Source organism: Aquarana catesbeiana, linkage group LG09, assembly GCF_042186555.1.
Source record: "Aquarana catesbeiana isolate 2022-GZ linkage group LG09, ASM4218655v1, whole genome shotgun sequence".
NCBI lineage: Eukaryota > Metazoa > Chordata > Amphibia > Anura > Ranidae > Aquarana > Aquarana catesbeiana.
This window is the reverse complement of record NC_133332.1, coordinates 225,724,152-225,731,178: the sequence shown is the minus strand read 5'-3', so window position 1 is coordinate 225,731,178 and position 7,027 is coordinate 225,724,152.

The following is a 7,027-nucleotide window of genomic DNA, read 5'->3' as shown; positions in this document are numbered from 1 at the left end:
GGAAGCTTTATCTTTTTTGGGGGTCTATATGTGATCGAGTTTCCCCATGAGTGGCGGGTACAATTCCCTTCAGCTTAATCCCCCTGAATGGACAGAGGCCTTGGCTAGGTTTAAAGCCACAAGCGAGAGAGACCTTCTGTAACAGGAGGTCAGTAGGAGCTGGTAAGCCGCCAATCTATGAGGTGAAGGTTTTATTAATGGTGACCACACACCATTCCGGTGATGGATAGTGCACTTTTGTGAAATATTGGACTTCTTTTTATCACCCTTTGGACTCTTATTTGTTGTTTGTTTTGCTTCTTTCTTTCAACATTATAGCGCAAATTTATTTAAAAATGTAAGAAAAACAGTACACAAAAATGTGTGATCCCACTACGCTAGGTGTGAATAGGGCCCCCCTTGTAGCCACTGTGTCCCTTTTAGGGCCCTTCTTGTGGCCCCTGTGTGCCTCTTTGGGTCCCTTTTGTGGCTCCTATTATTGCCTCCTGTCACCCCTTAGGGCCCCCTTGTTGCCTCTGTGTCTATTTTAGGGGCCCTTTTGCTGACCCTGTGTTCCTCTTAGGGCCCCTTTGTATACCTCTCAGGGTGCTGCTTGTGGCCCCTAAGGCCCCTCTTGTGACTCCTGTGTTCCCTCTGTATCCCTGTTGTGGCCCTATGTGTTCCTCCTGTTTTTGCTCTGTATCCCTCGTGTGGCCCCTTTGTTCCCTCTGTATCCCCATGTATTCCTCCTGTGGCCCCTGCGTTCCCTCTGTATCCCTCTGGTGGCCCCTAAATTCCCTTTGTATCCCTCTTGAGGCCCCTGTGTTCCCTCTGTATCTCTTGTGGGCCCTGTGTTCCCTCTGTATCCCTCCTGTGACCAGTGTTCCCTCTTGTTGCCTCATATATTCCTCCTGTGGCCCCTGTGTATTCCTCTTGTGGCCCCCTGTGTTCCCTCTGTATCCCACCTGCGGCCCCTGTGTGCCTCTTTGGGTCCCTTTTGTGGCTCCTATTATTGCCTCCTGTCACCCCTTAGGGCCCCCCTTGTTGCCTCTGTGTCTATTTTAGGGGTCCTTTTGTTGACCCTGTGTTCCTCTTAGGGCCCCTTTGTATACCTCTCAGGGTACTGCTTGTGGCCCCTAAGGCTCTTCTTGTAACTCCTGTGTTCCCTCTGTATCCCTCTTGTGGCCCCATGTGTTCCTCCTGTGTTTGCTCTGTATCCCTCTTGTGGCCCCTGTGTTCCCTCTGTATCCCCATGTATTCCTCCTGTGGCCCCTGCGTTCCCTCTGTACCCCTCTGGTGGCCCCTAAATTCCCTTTGTATCCTTCTTGTGGCCCCTGTGTTCCCTCTATATCTCTTGTGGGCCCTGTGTTCCCTCTGCATGCCTCCTGTGACCAGTGTTCCCTCTTGTTGCCCCATGTATTCCTCCTGTGGCCCCTGTGTATTCCTCTTGTGCCCCCCTGTGTTCCCTCTGTATCCCTCCTGTGGCTCCTATGTTCTTCCTGTGGCCCGTGTTCCCTCTGTATCTCTCTTGTGGCCCCCTGTGTTCTCTCTGTGTCCCTCCTGTGGCCCCTGTGTTCCCTCTGTATCCCTCTTGTGGCCCCTTGTGTTCTCTCTGTGTCCCTCCTGTGTTCCCTCTGTAAGCCTCCTGTGTTCCCTCTGTATCCCTCTTGTGGCCCCCTGTGTTCTCTGTGTCCCTCCTGTGGCTCCTGTGTTTCCTCTGTATCCCTCCTGTGCCTATGTTCCCTCTTGTGGCCCTGTGTGTTCCCTCTGTATCCCTCCTGTGGCCCCTGTGTTCACTCTGTATCCCTCCTGTGTTCCCTCTGTATCCCTCCTCTGGCCCCTGTGTTCCCTCTGTATCCCTCTTGTGGCCCCCTGTGTTCTCTGTGTCCCTCCTGTGGCCCCTGTGTTCCCTCTGTATCCCTCCTATGCCTGTGTTCCCTCTTGTGGCCCCTGTGTTCCCTCTGTATCCCTCCTGTGTAGGGTTGCCACCTGCCCGGGATTCACCTGGACAGTTCAGGTTTTGAATCATGCGTCCGGGTTTCAGACCACCTAAAACCCGAACACATTATTCAGACTGGAATATGGCTTCACAGCAGGGTTGCTGGCTGCAGTTGTCTAAGCCGAAAGTGTCTGTTACACTCTCTTTCACACTGCCCAAAGCCAGCACTAACATCCCCCTCTAGACGGGAGAGGAGGGAAGGCTTGACCTGCTCTCTTCCTCCCCCCTACCCCTTTGTGTCTGCCCACACTGCAATCCCCGGCGCTGTGCCTCAGGAAAGTGAAGTGGGGGTGGGAAATTTGAAGCCCAGCAGCTGCAGATACATCTGGACAAGAGGTGCTGACTGCCAAGGGGTGAGTGAGCTCACCATCCATCCCTGTCTGTGACTGAAGTCTCCCCCCTTCTCTCTTCTGCCTCTAAGTGTGTACACTAAGGTAAATCAGGGTTCTCCGTGCACCCCTTAGATCAGAATTCCCCTTTGCATTAAAGTCCACAGAGCTCCCCCTTAAAGTGTAAGTGGGAACTCTGATGTAAAGGGGGCTCTAGGAACACTAAATAAAGGGGAGTACAAAAACTCTGATGTAAGTGGGGCTCTGGTTACCAGAAACACCTTTACACCAGAGTTCCCCTTTACATCAGAGAGCGCAGTGTTCCCCCTTACATTAGAGTCCTCTCCGAACATTAGAGTTCTCAGCGTTCCTCCTTAAATCAGGGTTCCCAGAGCATCCCTTATGTGTTCCTTTGAATGGTCTGAGGAGGCCTGTAATGCACACAGTGCTCTGGACGGTGGTCTCTGAGGAGACCTGTAATGCATACAGTCCTCTGGATGGTGGTCTCTGAGGAGGCCTGTAAATGCTGCACAGTGCTCTGGACGGTGGTCTCTGAGGAGGCCTGTAAATGCTGCACAGTGCTCTGGACGGTGGTCTCTGACGAGGCCTGTAATGCACACAGTGCTCTGGATAGTGGTCTCTGAGGAGGCCTGTAATGCACACAGTGCTCTGGACGGTGGTCTCTGAGGAGGCCTGTAATGCACACAGTGCTCTGGATGGTGGTCTCTGAGGAGGCCTGTAAATGCTGCACTGTGCTCTGGATGGTGGTCTAGGGAGGCCTGTAATGCACACAGTGCTCTGGAGGGTGATCTGAGGAGGTCTGTAAATGCTACATAGTGCTGTGGATGGTGGTCTAAGCAGGCCTGTAATGCTACACAGTGCTAAGCATGCCACACCACTAAGCATGCTGCAGTTGCTACCTTGCTTGCTGGGAGGGGAAACACTCACGGGCTTAACAGGTGGAGCTCCAAGAAAACTGGAAGTTCACGTGGGTAAACGTCCCTACCTCACATTGATGTGATTGACAAGCAGAGTGTGATCTAATGCCCAACAGTCACTGTATAGTCTCAGCAGTGGACTAGCATGTGGTAGCGTGTGCTCAGGTAAGTAACCATTGAGTGACAATGCTTACTGTTACTCCAACTGACATCAACATTTGCGTCTGTGTTAATTTTGGCGTCAAATTTCAACTTAGTTTTAGTCATAGTCTTTTGACTAAAATTCCATTTTAGTTTTAGTAAAATGTGGGGTAATTTTCGTTTTGTGTTCATCACTGGAAACATGCCGCTGATGAAAATTATGATGTTTTTTAGTCTACAAAATTAAAAGCGATTTGAGGTTAATTTTGCACTCACTGACACCAGCAATGTGTAGTTTATTTAATCCCACTGATACAAACAATACGAAGGATTGCAATACCACAGATCTAACACTAACCTCTCTATCCCTGTAAAGGAAAAATTAGCATACATACCTTTTTGGAAGTCGATCTGACCTGCTCCAACCAGATCTCCAGCAGTGGAAGCTCTGCAGAGGACATGGCCGACAATGGCTGTGAAATGAATGGGAAGTGACGTCACCCATAGACTTACTATGTGGCTTCCGTTGTCCTCCGTCTCCTCTGCACCCGCCTACACAGAGAAGTCACGGCTGACAGCTCAGCGTAGGATCCGGTCAGATCCGGTCAGATGCGCTTCCAAAAAGGTATGTACACTCGTTTTTTCTTTACAGGCATAGAGAGGTTGGCTTACTTCTGGTAAGCACAATACTTATTGGTGTGTTCCAGATAATATGTCTGTCATCACTGATTTCCTTTGGATGAAGTTCACGTCATTCACTTAAGATAGACTTACCTTCTCTTTTTTGTTTGGATTACACTCGGGACTATTTATTCTGTGTATGGGACTTCATATTTGTATTATTGTTCATATCATTTTTTAGCGCGGTTTTATGTTATGTTATATAGAGAGGTTAGTATTAGATCCGTGGTGTCTATCGATGCAGGGATTTTAGCTTTTGCATGGACTTCCACTTTAAGGAACACAGGAAGTTAAACCTTTGGGTTATTAATACACCTACAGGAGGATTGAAAACAGATTATAACCCTTTTACTATCAGCATGCTTACTGTGTAGGCAGTACCATGAGCATGATCATAAAGAAAGAGGGGTTGGACTCTTGTCCTTCAGTAAGAAAAGGATTTTATGGTGGGTGCAAAAATCCTATTTTCTTTCTCACCCATTGAGAGAACACGGGAAGTCTTAAACCTTCAAATGCAGTCCAACTGAAGGGTGGACAACATAGCAAACAACAGGCTGACAGGCCTAATGTATACAAGAGCTGGGGACTGCTTGCAACTGAAAGAGCCACCTAAAGGACCTTACTCCCAAAGCTGACATAAGATGAGGCAGAAACGTCTATCTGGTAGAATTTAGAGAATGACGAGAATGTGATATTGGGAGCAGCAGCAGTGGCCAACTAGCTGTGTCCCAATAGACATGAATGGGTCTGCCTGCACGGGGATGCATAGAACACCACATTTGGCCCCCTCTCTTTTCATGGTCTACATCAGTGGTCTCCAAACTTCGGCCCGTGGGCCGGATATGGCCCCTTGTCTGCCTTTATCCAGTCCTTTGGGCACCATTCCTCTCATTGCTAAGAGGCATTATTCTTTCCACTGACACCAACAATGAGGCACTGTTCTTTCCTTTGACATCAACAGGGGGGGGGGGGGGCATATTTCTGCTCACTGACACCAATGGTGGGTCCCTTTTCCCTTTCCTCACACCAACGTGTCATGCTTCCTTTCACTAATATAAATGTTGGAACTCTTTTTCTTCTACTGATACCAACAATCAGGGCACTATTCCTTCCACTGATACAAACGAATGGGCACTATTCCTTCCACTGATACCAACAAATGGGCACTATTCCTTCCACTGACACCAAAGATGGGGCACTATTCCATCCACTGGCACCAACGATGGGGCACTATTTCTTCTACTTCTTCCACTGGCATAAACTATGGGGCACTATTCCCCCTACTGACACCAAAGATGATGCACTTTTCCTTCCACTGACACCAGTGATGGCACACTTTTCTTCCCACTGACTCCAATTATGGGGCATTATTTCTTGCACTGACACCAAAAATGGGGCACTATTTCTTTCACTGACACCAGTGATGGAGCACTATTCCTCATACTGACACCAAAGATGGGGCTCTATCCCTCCTATTGACACCAATTATGGAGCACTATTCCTCCTACTTACATCAATAATGGGGCACTATTCCTTCCACTGATGCCAATGATGGGGCACTATTCCTTTCACTGACACCAATGACGGGGCACAATTCCTTTCACTGACACCAATGATGGGGCAATATTCCTGCTACTGATACCAATGATGGGGCACTATTCTTCCCCCTAATAACAATAATGAAGCAGTATTCCTCCCACCAATACCAAGTGGGACACTACTACCTCCACTGATATCAATGATGGGACACTATTCCTCCCACTAATACCAATGATGGGACACTATTCCTCCCACTAATACCAATGATGGGACACTATTCCTCCCACTAATACTGATGATGAGGGACTATTCCTCCTACTAATACCAATGATGGGACGCTATTCTTTCCACTAACACCAATGATGGGGCACTATTCCTCCAACTAATACCAATGATGGGACACTATTCCTCCCACTAATACCAATGATGGAGCACTATACCACAAATACCAATGATGGTGAACTATTCCTCCCATTAATACCAATGATGGGGCACTATTCATCTTCCTATTGACCACAGTCACTATGTATTTTTTTTTACTTTCAATGATCAACAAGCCTTCTATACTCTGAAGGACAATAAACTGGCCCTTTGTTTAGAAAATGTGGAGATCCCTGGTCTACATAAACATGATCTCCACACTTTGTTTCTGTATTTGTAAGAAAATTTGAAAGAGAAAATTTGGAGTTCCAATTAACCCCTTTAACCAATAATTATATGGCTTGAGCTCCAAACATTCTGCATTAAACCAGGGCTTCTTTAAAAAAATATTCTAATAAAATATATATTTTTTTAAATTGTAGAAATAGTCACAACAACAATAATATTAATAGTAACAATAATTAATATTTTTAAAGCTGTATTAAACCTAAACATTTATTATATTGCAGCTTACCAATTTTAAGATGTAATGGCTGTATTAGTTTTCTTTTTTTTAGGCTTTTTTCTGTTATTTTCACCTGGTGATCCAACCAGTAAGTCTGCTGTTTTTCTACAGAACAAGTTCTCTTGCAAATGTAGCAGTTAGGGGGTTGAGACAAACCATTTACCACTGACATGGGGTGCTTTCAATGATCAGCTGTTATTTATGTAAAACCTTTATTCCAAAAGGAAAACAACTGTTTTCTGTAACTGCTTATAAAGTGTGGAGTTTCAATTTGTTAGTGTATTGAATTCTGCTAGTACATCTAACACTCCCCTCCCTCCAGACTGACAATGCTGCTGTCCAAAGGTGCTCCCTGTGCTCCTTTATGCAAAGTGGGGACACTCTTTTACAGGAGGTGCGTTACTGGCCAGATCACCAGGTAAAAACAGAGGGGGGGGGGAAGCTTAACCCCCAGGCGCCAACCGTACGCAAATACTGTATGTGGCCTCTCGGTGGGTGGGCCGAGAAAGCTCCCGATCACTTCTTGCAATTGGGA